We start from the raw sequence: 15,972 nt of genomic DNA on the forward strand, positions 1-15,972 counted from the left end.
GCTTTTCTATGCCAAAAAGTAGGTCCTTCATCATGAGTTCCAGTAAAGAAAAATTGTGTGTTTGAACAGTCACGAAGTGGATAGCCTGTATTAAGGCAAAACCAACATAAATTATATGCGCGCAGTTTCTCTTTAATTAGTAAACACACATAGCAGTTAATAGCAATAGCAGTCATTTAGACAAATAGCAGAGCAATTAACATCATCCACAGTGTATGGGAATGCAAACTATTTACAAATTCAGTCTATATAATTCAGTCTATAGTTATATAGTCTACATGGCAAAACACTGAGCAATAAAGTGCCTTGCTAAAAATATTTCTGCCATGTACTCAGTTGCACAAATGCAACTAAGACAAAAAAAAAATGCTGCAGGCCAATATTTATCAAGCAATCAGGTTTATTTTAAATGGTTTAGGACAAAATTCACCAGTCTGCAAGTCAATTAAAAAAACAAAAACTACTGATACATGATGCCTGTCTTTGCTTTTTAAGATGCTGTCTAGGTTTGTCATTGCTTTTCTCCCAAGAAGCAGGCGTCTTTTAATTTCATGACTGCTGTAACCATCTGCAGAGATCATGGAGCCCAAGAAAGTTAAATCTCTCACTGCTTCAATTTCTTCCCCTTCCATTTGCCAGGAGGTGAAGGGCCCAGTGGCCATGATCTTAGTTTTTTTGATGTTGCACTTCAGACCATATTTTGCGCTCTCCTCTTTTCTTAAGCTAAGCAGAGACATCACCTTGCCAACAAAGGTCCGTATAGTTAAAGCTTTGGCTTTCCCAGTAGTGATGTATGCAAGTGAGAGCTGGACCATAAAGAAGGCTGATTGCCAAAGAATGGGTGCTTTTGAATTATGGTGCTGGAGGAGACTCTTGAGAGTCCCATGGACTGCAAGAAGATCAAACCTCTCCATTCTTAAGGAAATCAGCTCTGAGTGCTCACTGGAAGGACAGATCGTGAAGCTGAGGCTCCAATACTCTGGCCACCTCATGAGAAGAGAAGACTCCCAGGAAAAGACCCTGCTGTTGGGAAAGATGGAGGGCACAAGGAGAAGGGGACGACAGAGGACGAGATGGTTAGACAGTGTTCTCGAAGCTACCAGCATGAGAACACTGTCTAACCATCTCGTCCTCTGTCATCTCCTTCTTCTTGTGCTCTGGTCGTCCTCTACAAATCCTGTTCTCTTGCCCAATGCCTCCTCCACTGTAGAATGGCTGTAATGGCAGAAGGGATGAGTGAGAGGGAAGAAGGAGGATGATTGTGAAGAGAAAGGGAAAGAAGACTGTTGCAGAAAGCACATTTTAAGTTGGCCTAATGAGGGTGTTTTTGCTGGGGAAACCCGCAAAGCCTGGAACTTGCTCTGCTGTTGCAATACAGCCTTCGAGTACTTTTAATGTGTGGTCACAGCTCAAAAATAAAAAGGCAAGCCCAGATCTAAAATTAATTATCTCCGCTCCCCAAACAAACCTTAACTTTTTAGAAATTAATTTATCTTTATTCAGTATTCAATACAATGATATGTACTTACATTGAGATAAGTATGTATGAGGGTGGGGTGGGTTCATAAATAAAGAAGGAATTTTTAAAGTTTACAATTGTGAAAAAGGATAGGATGTGAAAAGAAAAGGGGAAGGGAAGAACACATATAAAGTGTGAATACAGCAGACATGTTTGCAAATACAGGCAATGCAGATGGCTACCTTTCCCTGTCAACTGTATGCAGTTTTGTCACCATGTAATGTGTGAAGGGGAACTAGCCTGGAGAGCTGAACTAAAGCAGTTTGTAGACAATGTCTTGGAGAGGCAAACCTGGAGCTTTTTCAAACAGAACACCAATTTGGCAGCCCTAAGCACAGATTTCCCCCATTAGCCTCATTTACAACACAGTATTATCTGGGGCTTGAACATGGCCCTTTACTAGTCAGTTTAAATTGTGATTAATACTGTTCCTACTTCAGTTACGTTTGAGATGAAAGAGACTGAATGCTTTTACTGCAAGTTGAATTCCATCCACGTGGCAAACTTCATTTATCTGGCTGATGAACTAGAAATATGGCAGTTCAAAATGCCTGGGCCAAGAATCTCAGGAAATGACAATCAGACTACTGTAATTTTAGTTGTTAGCACTTTATGCTCCAAGGCATGGTAAGAAGAAATGAGGAAAGCCTAATTCTTCCGATATATGGCCCAATTAATTGATGCTGATTGGCTACCAATGGAGGACAAAATTGCAGAACTGGAGAATAATATATCAACCTTTGTTCTTTGACTGAAAATATGTTTATTGGTGTTTGTTTGCCAATATCTGTGTGACAAATCATGCGTCCAGGTTGCAGTGATTTGAAGAATCAAACAACTAAGTGGAATCTAAAGTATTGCTTGTCTTAAGAGTTGAGTGGGGAACATCCTACTTGAGAGCCAGACACATTGTCTTTATTGCCAAGGTTTATGAGATTTGTTGGGAGATGGGGAAATGTAACAGGTAGGAGAAATTGGAAGGGAAAGCAGACTTCCCCCCCCCCCCCTGGAAAATGCCTTTATTACCTCTGCTAGGCATTTCTTCGGTGTCTTTCTTTTATCACTTTTCTTTCATCTTCTATTCTGACCACGGTCAGTAATAGCCTCTCTCTTGGCTACACCAAAGCACAACTCTTTCCATTCACATCCTTGCTCAGCATGGACTCGGATTTTTAGCTTTCAATCTTTACTGTAATATGCCTCCAAAGACACTTTTAAAAAAATCAATAAACCTTGTACTGCTTTGAGCTTCTAGCTCCCACTGCTGTGTTATTTAGGAAATTATGTGCCTCCGTGTTACTGCCTGTCTAAAATAACTAGTGAGCTCTTGGAGTCACCATGGGCTATGTCTTCATCAACAGTAAGTACTGAACAACTTTCAGCACAGTTAGCCATGACCATTAAAAGACAACGGTTAGTTGGGGGGGAAGGGGACAAATGAGGTTAGATTTAGATAAATGCAAAGAAAAAGAAGAAAGGGAAAACAAATAGTTAAGCACAATACCACACTGGCAGAAGGAGAACAGAGCAGCAATGATTAACTGAAGCTAGAAATGGAAGACAGGTAGGTGAATAAGATCTTAGTTTGAAATAATCAATGGATATTTTTTTTTTTTTTTTTGTCTAGCAGACTGAAGATTCACACTATTTCTTGGCAGTAGCCCCACAGTTATGGGTCTCAATTCCTTGAGGAGTTCAGCACGCACCATCCCACAAAATATTTACATGGGTTTTAAAGGCCTACTTTTTTTAGTGTTGCCTTTAATGGCCTGTCTGTGGGTGTGTTTTGCTTTTTGGTATGGCCATATTATGTCAGAGTACTCTTAGTAGGTGCTGCCTACTAGTGGTAATGAAGTGTTTGATTTATTTTGGTTTAAAACTGTATTATGGCTTCCTTGTTGGTATATATTTTTCGTGTGATACACAGAGGGTGGATCTACACACAGGGAAAAACCACTATAAATAAATCAGAAATTGGATCATTATAACAAAAAGAGAGAGAAAAAAACCTATGGAAAATTGCATATAAAAAATTCCAGCTCTCTGGCGCCATCTGGTGTTGTCTGTTTATTGCACATTCAAATAGTTATTTCTTTACTAATGTAGCTGAGTCCTGCGAAACCTTTTGTTTGAAACGAGGCCTAGAAATCTTTCAGTTAATTAAACATATAAATATACCAATCAGATACGAGATTTTGTGGGGACTATTTGAAAAAATTGTTGGAACAAACAGCACATTCAGAATCAGTAGAGAAGTGTTATTCCAGCCAAAAAAGGAAATACCTCATTCATTTTGGTGCATCCTGAATACTTTTAATTACTATAAATCATGAATGTTTTAGAAGAATGGTTTTTTTATTTTAAAAAATGTGACAAGAGGGAGTTCAGTTAGCCTGGCAAAAAAGGATGAGAAGAATTAGGGGTGCCTTCTATAAATAAATGCAAGGATCCAACATACCGTTAGTTAATTCAAAGTAATTTTTAACCTGCCCTTCATCAACAAGGAATCACAGGCCAGGGTGCTGTAAAACCAAAACAAGAACAACCAAGATTATAAAACTATAAACACAGCAACGAATGCAGACCAGCAACTACAACAAATAACTAGGTTTTGGATTTGAATGTTACGTTAGATTATCTTTTAGGGTCAGTGTTTGAAACTCACATTGTTCTAGGTGCATTTTGCGACAGGGAATTTCATTATCACAAGCAGTTTCTAAGCTCTGGGCACAGTACTGCACCTAAGATTTCAGATTAAAACTGCAGAGGGGAAGGAAAGGAAGGTGGAAGTGGGGAGGCAGAAAAAGACCTACTCTCTGAAGGCTGGAGAAGACCCCTTAAGAATATTAGGGAGGCGGGCAAGAGAAGGACTAGACCATGTGAAAAATGAACATAATATTTTAGCTGCCGTTCATTCATTTTTCAGCTTTGTATTCTTGTCATAAAAAACCCACACCTAAACATTCCATTGTTGTGCCCATAACATAGGTTTAAGGTGCCATTTAGCTCCTAGCTTTCATATCTCAGTTTCTAGCACTGCTTAGGGTAGCTTTCAACTGTGTAGTTCTTGGTTCCAAGAAAGAGGGTTGATGAGCCTGAAACCTGTAAGGCAAGTTTTGTCCAGGCACACTCTTCGTTTGTTTAGTTAAGTAAAATGAGGTTATAGTTTGCCAGAAGCACCAAGTGTAGTGAGACCATATTTCCTCCAATAATGAGGAAATGGCAAGACTATTGGACAAGGACATGTCTTTTTTCTCCTACCTTCCTCTAACCTGTGGGAGATTATTCCATCAATCTGGTTATAGAGAAGCTGAAGTTTTAGACAGGGATAAGGAAGACACATGGAGCACTGAGTTGGGCTCCGAAAGACTCAAAAGGTTCTTGCTGCTCCGTAAACCAATAGATAGCCAACATGACGCCCTCCTGATTTTATAGAAGAACAAAGGATTTTGGACTAACCATTGTAGTAGTTTCATGGTGCACCTCCATATTATGCTCTAGCTGTATATTTGTAAATAAACATACATTTTACAAAGTGAGCTCATTCAAAGGAAACAAAACCTGAGTATGTACTACATCCTCGAAACCACATCATTTGAGTTTTAGGGTGTGCATAACAATACACATGGGAAAGAGGCATTTAGGATGAAGGGAAGCATTGGCAGTCATGAATTTATATTGTCTTCAAAGAAGCCAATGCAGCTGTTTCAGAAATGGATCTTCTTCAAAGAAGACAAAGAAGACCCATTTCAAAAACAGCTGCATTGGCTGCCAGATCTGGCAGCCAATGCAGCTGTTTTTGAAATGGGTCATATGAGTTCCAAAGGCGGTCTCTGCCACTGCATTTTGAACCAGCTGAAATTTCCAAGTTGTCTTCAAGGGCAGCATCACACAGAGCTCATTTCAGTAATACAATCTGCACGTTCCAAGAGCGTAAAGTACTGTAATCAAGTCATCACTGCCCCAAAATGGCCACAACTGGCAAACCAATTGTAACTGGAAAGAGGCACTCCTAGGCAGCAAGGCCACCTAGGCTTCAAATGACAATGTTGGATCCAGGAGTATCCTAAACCTGCTACCTTCCAAGGGAGTGCAACCCTGTCCAGAACAAGCCATCTTCCCACCTCCTGGACTTGAGACCTTGGAACACATAACACTACTGTATTTTGAGGATTCAGTTTCAATTAAAACACAAGCCCAGGTTTAGATAACATGCAAAGCCAAACCTTAGCTCAGCTCAGGAGAAATAAAAAGGCTAGGAAAAGGAAAGAGGCAGCAAGCTTCTTTCTGGGAGCCTGCACATTTCCATGGTCTCATAGTTTGGCTTATCGTGTTGTGAAAACCAACTATCCAAGGAAAGAAGGGATGTATTCTAGAAAGGAATATTTGAAGGTATGGATATCCACGCTACTTAAAAGTACAGTTTGATACTAAACGGTAGGTTTTGCCCTCATTATGCAGTGCTTTAAGTTATTAGGACATTTAAATGAAGGAATTACAATATTTATGTGGCACATAAATTATGCATCGTTTTCTAAGGACAGCCATAAAACCTCAGGCATTTGCAAGTCATTTCCCTTTGTTGGTGAGCAAATGTTCAGCAAGTTGTAACACTTCTCCCATCTGAGTCCTCCCCACCTTTCGGAATGAGCAAAGTATTTGTGCAGGTTTATATGGGGTGTTATAAGAACAAATGTGAAAAAATGAAGATGTGAAGTGGGGGGGGGGGCACCTGGATGATGAGTATGCATGTGTGATCAGCTCTGCACTGCCATAAATCTATGTTCCATTCTGGTGACATGCTTTAATTAAAAATAGATGCTGGCAACAATCATTTTTAAGCGGCAAGATTATGTGCCACTTCTCATAATGTCAATCATGCTCAAAATGGAAATAAAAGAATAAGACAGTTTCAGCAACTGTCAGTATGCTGCTAAAAGTCATTGATGTCAATTGTACTTGGTGATTTAGTCATGCAAGTATCCAAAACAAAATACATTAACTGCTAATAGGTAGAAATAATTTATCTGTCATGTAAGTTGCAGTATTTGGTGACCTTTTCAGGCATTTAATTTTATCTTCAGCAAGATGAACAATGGGATGAACAGCAAAATGAACAATGAATATTTGATATTTGTTTACTGAATATAGCACAAATTGGGATGAGAGAATGCATGAAATACATAGGCTTTGTGCTTTTGGGTTCTGTACTGTGAGAGACTGAGGTGTCTTTGAGAGTTTATATCCTCTGGGCATAGGTGCCAACTCCCTGGGACCCTGGGTGCCCAAGCACCCACAAAATTCCCTATGAAGGAGTCGGGCACCCACAAATTTTGGTGCCAGGGCCATGAACACTGCATGGCACCCATGGCCCCGGGCACCCATGGTCATGGGGCCAAGTTGGCACTCCTGGGTTTGAGGCAGGTGCAGAGAAGAGATGGTTTTATGCCCCAGGTGAGAGATAAGGTGGAACACTGTATACCATATAATTTGCTCAGATGGATGATAGGTGTATTTATGGCAGGTCCTGTGAGATCTAGCTGTCATGTGTTGATGCCTGTGTGACCTAGAGGCATGATAAATTCTGTGTATGAACTGTTTTAGCAGGTTGTTCTATGTACAAGATGTGCCTCAGGAGACAGAGATTGGAAGAATGTTGTAGGATGGCCTATCTCAGTGATTAAGAGGAGGAGCAGGCATAGCAGAGGGAGATTATGAAGGAGTGGTGATAGGTGCTTGTGCCTAATATCACCCACTGAGTTCCCTCTTATTTGTGGTACTTATCAATGCTCTACCACTGCCCCCAACAATCTGCTGGTTCTGCTGCTGAATTCCATGTTGGTTCTTGATAGAACCAGGGTGATTCATTATTTGATCATGAACAAATGGGCCAACCTGACATGGCCAGATTTGACTCAGCTCTGTCCACTCGGTGCAACATCAGTCAAGGACTAGTGGGGAGGTATTGCAGTGGTCCATAGAGGTTCACTTCCTATATTATAAGTATTGCTGAGGGGGGAAGTATCTCATATTCATTTCATATTGTGAAAAGGTTCGACTTATTCATGATATTGAGCGGAAAGCTTTCTTAATTCACTAATTAAAGCATATGACTTTTTTTGTAAATAATTTTTATTCATAACAAATCAAACCAAATCTTGCCACATAGAAAAACACCAATACAGCCAATTATAAAGTCTGAATTAAATAATTTCAAAGGGTGACTTCCCGTGTTCTGAATTCCAAGAGCTACTGTCCTTCATTTCTTTTCAGCTTTCTTCCCGCATCTCTCAGTCAATCAGTCTCTGGTATACGACTCTCCATCTTGTTTTGTTTGACGATTCCATATTTCTATAATCACGTAGGAGGCAAATTTTTATTCCATATTGTTCTCAGTTTTATTATTAGGAAACACAGCCCTCTTTCAGTAGCCCCGCCTTTCTCTACCATTTCTTGCTCTGGGCTTCCATACAAGGTTGAAATTAATGATGCCATGTTGACTTTGATCTCTCATAACAAGCTGATGTTTCAAGTTCTATACCATGGGGTGTACTTGACAGTCAATAAATTATATAAAGATTGTTCCCAGTTTCTCCAAAAAATAACCACGCTCGCATCCAGAATTCACCGTCACTCTCTTTTCAAACATATATAAAAATATTCCGTGTGAGCACATGCATTTTTTGTAAAGTACATCCCTTTTGTAGTTCAAATTATAAAGTATCTTCAGCCTCCCTCAGATAAAGGAGGTTCCTTGTTTTCCTTTTTCTTGCTGCGTCACAGCTGCTACCAGCGCCATCTTTCCTGCTCAGCCCAAGCCATTTTCATATCTGATCTTATTCTGCCAATTTTAATTAGTGCTCTCCGCCGAGAACCGTGGTGCCATACATCCAATTAATTTTGCCCCTCCTAGGTTTCCTTTAGGTAATTAATTCTTTCTTGGTGAGGTTCACCAAATCATGAAATAGCTGGTATTGAAGGAAGGTGAGGACAGGTGACCTCACCTAGGCCCGAAGTCACCCCCCCACCAAAGCAGGCTCAAAGCTTCTCAAAACTTTTCAAAATCATTTTCTCAGCAGCTAAGCATCAGAAACATTCCGCTCTGCTGCAACAAAGGTAGAGAACAGTCCATTGTTTCTCAGGCCTTTCTCATGTCTTCTGGCCTTGCTAAAGAACCACATTGCAATTTACTTTCTGTCCGGGAACCATCCCAGAACAAGAGATTGAAACATATCTGAACATGCTGAAAACCCCTTGGCTTCTCACCCCCCCTTTCCTGGGAAGGGTGCCAAGAGTCCACAATAGTCCCAAGACAGCTTTCTGTTCATGCTCAGAGGAACTCCTGAGGGAGGAGAAAGGGGGAGGGAACTGGAAAGGGGTATATATGCTTGTGCACATGATTGTGAACTCGTGCATGCTTTTTGTGACTTATCACACTTGCTCCTTCTACCAGTTCATGGATGGTAGAAATAAAAGCCTTTTCTCCGAAACTATTTCTTGAGTGTCTGTTGACTCCCACTTCCCTTTCCCAGGCGCAATATTTTTCCCACCCAAGGGCGAAGCCTCATAAGGCTACATTTCTTGGTGCGTTGGCCGGGAAAAAAACAACATTCCCTGAGGATAAGGGATGTGGGTTCAAGGCGTCCCTGCGGTGAACAGCTCGGTTCGTGTCAGCAGTTCCAGTGCACATCCTGCCAAGTTCATGGGAGGAATTGCCACCCATTCCTGAGTGGACACACTGCAAGGACCAGAGAAAAAGCAACGGCCGAAAGAAGGTACCTCAAGGAACAAGGTAGGCTCCACAGGGTTAGGTGGGAGCAAAGAGAGTTTGATCAGCTCCGCCAGCAGGGTAGAAGAAGTGCCACTGGTTTTGGTTTCGCCCAGAAAAAGCAGTAAAAGGTGCTATTGGGCCCCGGTCGAAGTCTAAGCGCTGCCGGTTGTGGTTGGTTTTGGTAAAAAGGGGATTGAGGGAGGTGCATGGGTTTTTGAATGTGCGTGTGGGGACACTCCAGTGAATGTTTTGAGTGCATGAGACGTTGGAAGCAACGTGTGGTCTGTGACTGAGAAAAATTACGTTAGGAGGGAGTGTCCCAGTGTCCCAGTATCCCAAGTGTTCCAGGGTCATGGAGAAAAAGCAGTAAAACAACTCCCACGACTCCCCTGCAATTGTTTCCTGGGAAAAAAAATTGGAAAGATGCCACAAAGGGAGAAGATTGGGGATTTTTAAAAAAACCTGATGAAAAAATAGACTCCAACACTTATGTGAAGTTCCTGACCGTCCCCCATGGCTTAGGAAAAGCAGAACTGTGATCACCCGTGCCGTGCCAAACTGTGTTCAGTATGGCAGCAAGTATAAGTTAGAAAAAAAGCCAGCAGTTTTGCCAGTCCCAGAAGAACAGTCCCAGAAGAAGAGGAGGAAGGAATAATTAGCCCCCTCCACCCTATGCAGCAACTGCACCAGGGCTAAATGAGGTTCCCCCTACCCAACCCCCAAAGCAAAGAGACTGAGGAAGAAAGACAAGAGGAAGTTGAGAATGGTGAAATTCAGAAGGAATAAGGTGAAATGGGCAAGCAGACAGTCCCAAAAGAGTATTTCAGTATGTGAATTGGCAGAAAGAAAAGAGCAGAAGATTTTAAAGAGCTGCGTGAGATAGAGCCAGTAAGCAATCCAAAAGAGTGAGCTGGATGTGGCTTCTTGGTTCTAGAAGCAGCACAATGCAAGGATGTGAATTGGCAGACAGAAAGAAACAGAGCAGAAGGCTTTGAGAGCCACATGGGACAGAACTGTTATAAAAGAGACAATTAAACCCAAGGGATTGAAAACCCTGGGATTACAATACTGACCATTGAGGAAATCCGCAAGATACATGCCCTCAGGGCAGCGGACAATACTGATGTTGCAATTGAGGCAGCTAAAACTCCACTTTGATGGCCCCACCCCACCGATTCTACGACCCCTTGGAGTCATCCAATGCCCAGGACCACAGACCTCCAAGCACCCTTAATCAGAATCCTTCTTTCGAAGAGGACCTGGCCAAAATAATTAGGGGTTTGTCTTCAAGCAGCCAGCAGCCAAAAATGCAATCCAGGAGGGTGTCCAAGGGGAGGGGCAGAAGACGCCTAGGAATGAAACCACTGCGCCATCTGCAGGCAAGAGGGTCACTGGAAAATGGAATGCCCACAGGCCCCACGCCCGACACACCCCACCCTCACAGGCTGGGAACAATAAGATTTCTCAAAAATGATTTCTTCTCATCTCTGTTCTTGCTGAAAGACTGTTGCAGCTAGAAGCGAGTGAACTAACTGTTTCTAACATTCATTCATGTAAGTAACAGGACATCAGCTTTTTTTCCTTGTGCCAGGTCAGATCAAAAACACTGCTCCTATAGGAATTTTGAAACTTTGAAACTCTGGAAGTTTGCCAGTGCACGGGAACACTGTGCCCCTCCTACTTAACACTGACAAAAACTTGGCACATGAACTGCAATTTGCAACATGGCTTTGCAGGCCGCAAAAGCTCTGAAAAAAAATAGAGCACAGGAAGACTTTTAAAAATCTCGGCTGGCAAACTTAACCCAAGGAACAGAACTGTTAACGCCTTGCGAAGTTTCCTGCCAAGCATCCCCTTTGAGTTAATATACCTTATGTGCAAATGTTATCTATCAATTTGTTCTGTGCAATTACTGCCGTCTTTGTTATCTCTTCTCTTAACAGGTGGACTTTTGCCAGGATACCTCTGCATCCCTATGAACCAGGTGAAGAGGACCCAGACGCCCAGACATCGCTCAAGCCTTGATGGAAGGGACCCAAGATGCCCAACGTCCACCAGACGACCCGATGCCCACCAGACTACAGCCCTGCTAAACGTCACTCCTGGACGCTGGCATTTTGCACGGCTCAAGAATCCAGCATGGATTGAAAGAGGACATTTTCTCATTTTCTTTCCTTTCCTTTTGCATAACTGAACTTTATAGAAGGTTGCAGGGCCCCTGGATAGCCTTACACCACCCCTGCAAAGAAGCGTATTTGTGTGGGTTGTTCAATCAGGGAAATGATGAGCCAGCCTCCTTTCATTATCTTGCCACCTGGTAGAGCTCCACCCAGAGCCTCCAGAACTTAACTGAACCCCCCCCCCCCTTTGAACCACAGCACCGACTTGGTAATGACCCTGTGCACAAATGGTATGGGTAAGGCTGTGGGTACCCAATGCCCTTCCTGCCTGTGCCTTGGAATGAATCATCAGTTACAGCCTCGATCATTCCATCACCGAATTACTGGCTGGCTTTATGTCAATAATTCAAAGAGCGCCAGTGACAATCTGCAATTGTACCTTCCCAGCCCAAACCGTTACACCTGAGTCCACGCCAGGAACTTTTTCTGGCTGCAATGTGGGTTTCAGAAGGGGAAGGTAGTGTCTCTGCTCACAGACGTGTGTCTGCACCCCATCAAAGAAGATGTTCAGCTGACCTAGCAACAGTTGCAGGAGGCAGCTCCCAGCTCCCACATTTGTGGACAGCATCAGTGGCCTCAGTGGAAAGGATAGTGGCCCATTTTGGGACGAGCCTTGAAGAAGGCTGTCCAAAGATTAAGAGGGGGGAATGAAGGAAGGTGAGGACAGGTGACCTCACCTAGGCCTGAAGTCACCCCCCCCCCACCAAAGCAGGCTCAAAGCTTCTCAAAACTTTTCAAAATCATTTTCTCAGCAGCTAAGCATCAGAAACATTCCGCTCTGCTGTAACAAAGGTAGAGAACAGTCCATTGTTTCTCAGGCCTTTCTCATGTCTTCTGGCCTTGCTAAAGAACCACATTGCAATTTACTTTCTGTCCGGGAACCATCCCAGAACAAGAGATTGAAACATATCTGAACATGCTGAAAACCCCTTGGCTTCTCACCCCCCCTTTCCTGGGAAGGGTGCCAAGAGTCCACAATAGTCCCAAGACAGCTTTCTGTTCATGCTCAGAGGAACTCCTGAGGGAGGAGAAAGGGGGAGGGAACTGGAAAGGGGTATATATGCTTGTGCACATGATTGTGAACTCGTGCATGCTTTTTGTGACTTATCACACTTGCTCCTTCTACCAGTTCATGGATGGTAGAAATAAAAGCCTTTTCTCCGAAACTATTCCTGGAGTGTCTGTTGACTCCCACTTCCCTTTCCCAGGCGCAATATTTTTCCCACCCGAGGGCAAAGCCTCATAAGGCTACAATATAACAATTACAAAAATACAGTAGCCGCTCACCTTATTAATCAAAACACCAAGATGGGAGTCTTTTTGAAGTCCAAAGCTTGACCTCCAGTGACTGTGTAGTTTAGCAGATTTTCCTTTTATTTCTTTCTGTCCAGAAAGATTTTTGTCCAAATCTTTTTGATTTTTAGAATCAGGTATTCCCCGCTCGAGAGATTGACCCCAGAGAGTTCCCAGTTTGTGCCATGCAACGCCCAGCATCCTAGCCCCTCCATCTTGTTACGAGAGGCTGATAATGGACGATCTGCGGGTGGCTAAGCTCCCCTACCCTCGGGGGGGTTGACAGAGCTAATTACACTCATATTAGCCCTGGATTTCTGGCACTACTGGGGGTCCAGTTTCATGGGTGGCAGCCATTTCCCTCAGCAGGAAACAGGAAGTCTGATCTGGGGACATTTTTAACTAAAAAAGAGGTTGCATTTTTGTTTATAAAGTGCCTTAAAAGTAAGCAAGCATGGAACAGAAATAAATACGGACAGTGTCTATTTGCCTTCTAAAAAGAATGTTAAAAGCTGCAAAAAATATAAGAAGACATCTGACACAACAGGAAAGGAAACAGAAATGGAGGGGAAATCTGAACAGTCATTTAAAATCACAGGTAGCATCTCAAATCATTTTAACTAGGAAATCAATGAATTTGAAGTTTTCTAGACATCTAGAATTTTGCTGTTGTTATTGTTCTCTTGCCAGGCTATAAATCGGATCCCAGTGCTCATACCAAAAATTATGTGGCACCATTGAAGATTCTACAATGAAATAAGTTCACAGTGTGCCATAAGCAAAGTGACAGGTCACATTGCAGCAAATCTGAAGATCTCTGCAATTGCAGGGTATTCTCTGTTCAAGCTTTTTAATGTTTACTGTTCTTTATTATTGAAGAAGAACCAGTGTTTTTGTTTGCTCGTTTCATATTGCTCTATTTACACTTGCATTTTGTTCTACACAAACTACGTAAAATGCCTACCAAAGACATTATCTCATTTTTCAAATTCTTAAGGATCTCATATATAGATAAAAGTCTTCAGGATGCTTACTGAGAAGCAAGCTCTACTAAATTACCAGTAATTAGACTTACTTTCAAATAAATACATTTTGAAACAGGATACATGAGTAGAACTGTCCCAGGACCCAATTAAATCTTAAGGGCTTTGGACATTTTAACCACACATTCTAATGCATGTGTATGCTTGATGTGTGCTCGATTCTTCCTCAGCAAATTTGCTTATCATGTTAATTTATTATTTTAAATACAGCAAGGTGCTTTTACTTTTTTATTTTAAAAAAAAGTTTCTAAAGAAAATTAAGTTATCCCAATTCTCTGATTTTGCTCAGTGTACAATTTCAAATAGAGCTGTTACCAAACTCACAAGGTTCCCAAGGCAAAAAAAGTCACAAGCCATAACAGGTGCATAAATCATAATAGGGCATTTTGCTTTGCCAGCAACGGAACATTTCTTACTCTGCCAATGTCCAATAGATTAAAGCTCCCACACAAGGAACTGATTTATCTTTCTGGTTCTTTTCGCTTAAGGATCATTAATCACTAGTAGTAGTCCCCAATTTAAAAGAAAGCAAATTAAATCTAAGCTTATCAATAAAATAAAGGTAATTCTTCTTTAAAACATCTGCCAGTTAATATTCTATGGTTGTCATATTTTGTTTATATTTATATTTTCTACTTACAAGAAAACAGGTGGTTATTAATACCTTGACTGTGATAGGAACATGAGAAGAAGAAAACAAAAGACATTTCATTTTGTCTCATACACCAGGCATTAGCAAGATATTTCATTTCTCTACATACGTCAGACTTTAACTTTGGCCTCAGATATTAGCTAGAAGCAAGCAAAGCATAATTTTTGTCTCCCCAGAAACATTTTAACCCAGCTCAAATGGGGCAGAGCGTAAACTTTCAACCTTACTGTTACTTCTTAATGCTCCTTACTAATCACCCATAAACACTACACTGCAATGGTCAGAAAAAGCTACCAAGAGGCTGCTAGCACCCAACTCCCATATCTTGTGACTTTGTCCTTTTTACTTCCCTAAAAATTGTACTGACCAAGTTAAAAAGCAGTTACGAAGCTAGAATGCCCCCCCCAAAACCTCTCCCAGACATTCCATCACCTCCACCATGAGCAGAAAAGTAGAAAACAGCATGTTGCCATCATATGGCCATACGGATTTATTATGCTAAATGTTGAATCTGTCTTGAATTAGTGCCTTACTCATCTCCCCGTATCCACAGTGCTGGATGTAGGCATACAAGGGAAGTGATGAAGTGAGAAACTGACTCTCCGCTTGCTTGCTTGCTTGCTTGCTTGCTTGCTTGCTTGCTTGCTTGCTTGCTTGCAGGAACAGATTTTACAGACAATGACAGACGTGTTCATTGTCATGGACCTAGAAGTGGCCCGAAAGCCATACTTTGTGGACATGCGGGAGGAGTGGGCAGGAACACAACCCCCATGCAAACAGTGAGTCACCTGAATTGCAGTAAAGTGGTAAGTGGTCATCTAACTCTTCTTTAACTGTTTAAAACTATTTCCTCTCAACTTCAGTGAGTTTCCTTGAGAGGATTCTCTACTGATGAGGCCATGGTAATAATAATAATAATAAATAATAATAATTTATTATTATTGATACCCCACCCATCTATACTTAGTTTTCCTGTACCTGCTGGTCAAGGCCAGATGGCTGGGGATACCTTTGAGATCTGCTTATCCTAAGTGGCTAGGTTTCAGGGTGGTGGAAATCAAATTCTGCTGTGGGCAGAACTTGGAAGCAGATTGGGGATAGGGTGGCAATGTCTACAATCAAAGAGGATAGGGACAGACTAGACTCACCCTTGCAGATTCTTATAGGCTCTCTCAGTTCCAGGCCTCTCCCGTCTTTTTTCACACAACTCTTCTTTTCTGCAGAAGTTGTGCCTTCTTCCTGCAGGCTCTCTCAATTCCAGGGCTCTCCTCTGTCTGTTAATGTAACAACAATAATAAATACTGACTGCAGGAACTGGGAATTCCTAGAATACCTTGAATGGAAACCTGTGCCCTACTTTCTGTTTTGTGAGACTGTCAGACACCACATAGGAATAACAGCCGAGAAACTATGTTGGGAGAGGTAAAAGAATTCTAACTTTCACCTCTAACCTCCCTAACACAACACCACCTACTGGTGCTTATACAACTAAGACCATGCTAACCAGTTGTCAT

At 41.9% G+C, this 15,972-nt stretch overlaps 1 protein-coding gene and 1 long non-coding RNA gene across 4 annotated transcripts in view; one reads left to right on the top strand and one right to left on the bottom strand.

The window, feature by feature from the left end:
* The window catches only part of IL15 (interleukin 15), an 88,755-nt gene that overhangs the window by 10,851 nt on the left and 61,932 nt on the right, over positions 1 to 15,972 (bottom strand). For all 3 annotated transcript variants that reach the window (XM_081208486.1, XM_081208487.1, XM_081208485.1), the window contains exon 2: positions 15,607 to 15,732. The gene's annotated coding sequence lies outside the window, so the exon portion shown is untranslated. The remainder of the gene's footprint in view (positions 1 to 15,606; positions 15,733 to 15,972) is intronic.
* Positions 8,139 to 15,972, top strand: part of LOC308594924 — a 54,335-nt gene continuing 46,501 nt past the window's right edge. Inside the window, exons 1-2 of the long non-coding RNA XR_014011673.1 lie at positions 8,139 to 9,311; positions 15,119 to 15,264. This is a non-coding gene — a long non-coding RNA (uncharacterized lncRNA). The remainder of the gene's footprint in view (positions 9,312 to 15,118; positions 15,265 to 15,972) is intronic.

The sequence above is a fragment of the Podarcis bocagei genome (genome assembly GCF_964188305.1).
Source record: "Podarcis bocagei genome assembly, chromosome: 9".
Lineage (NCBI taxonomy): Eukaryota > Metazoa > Chordata > Lepidosauria > Squamata > Lacertidae > Podarcis > Podarcis bocagei.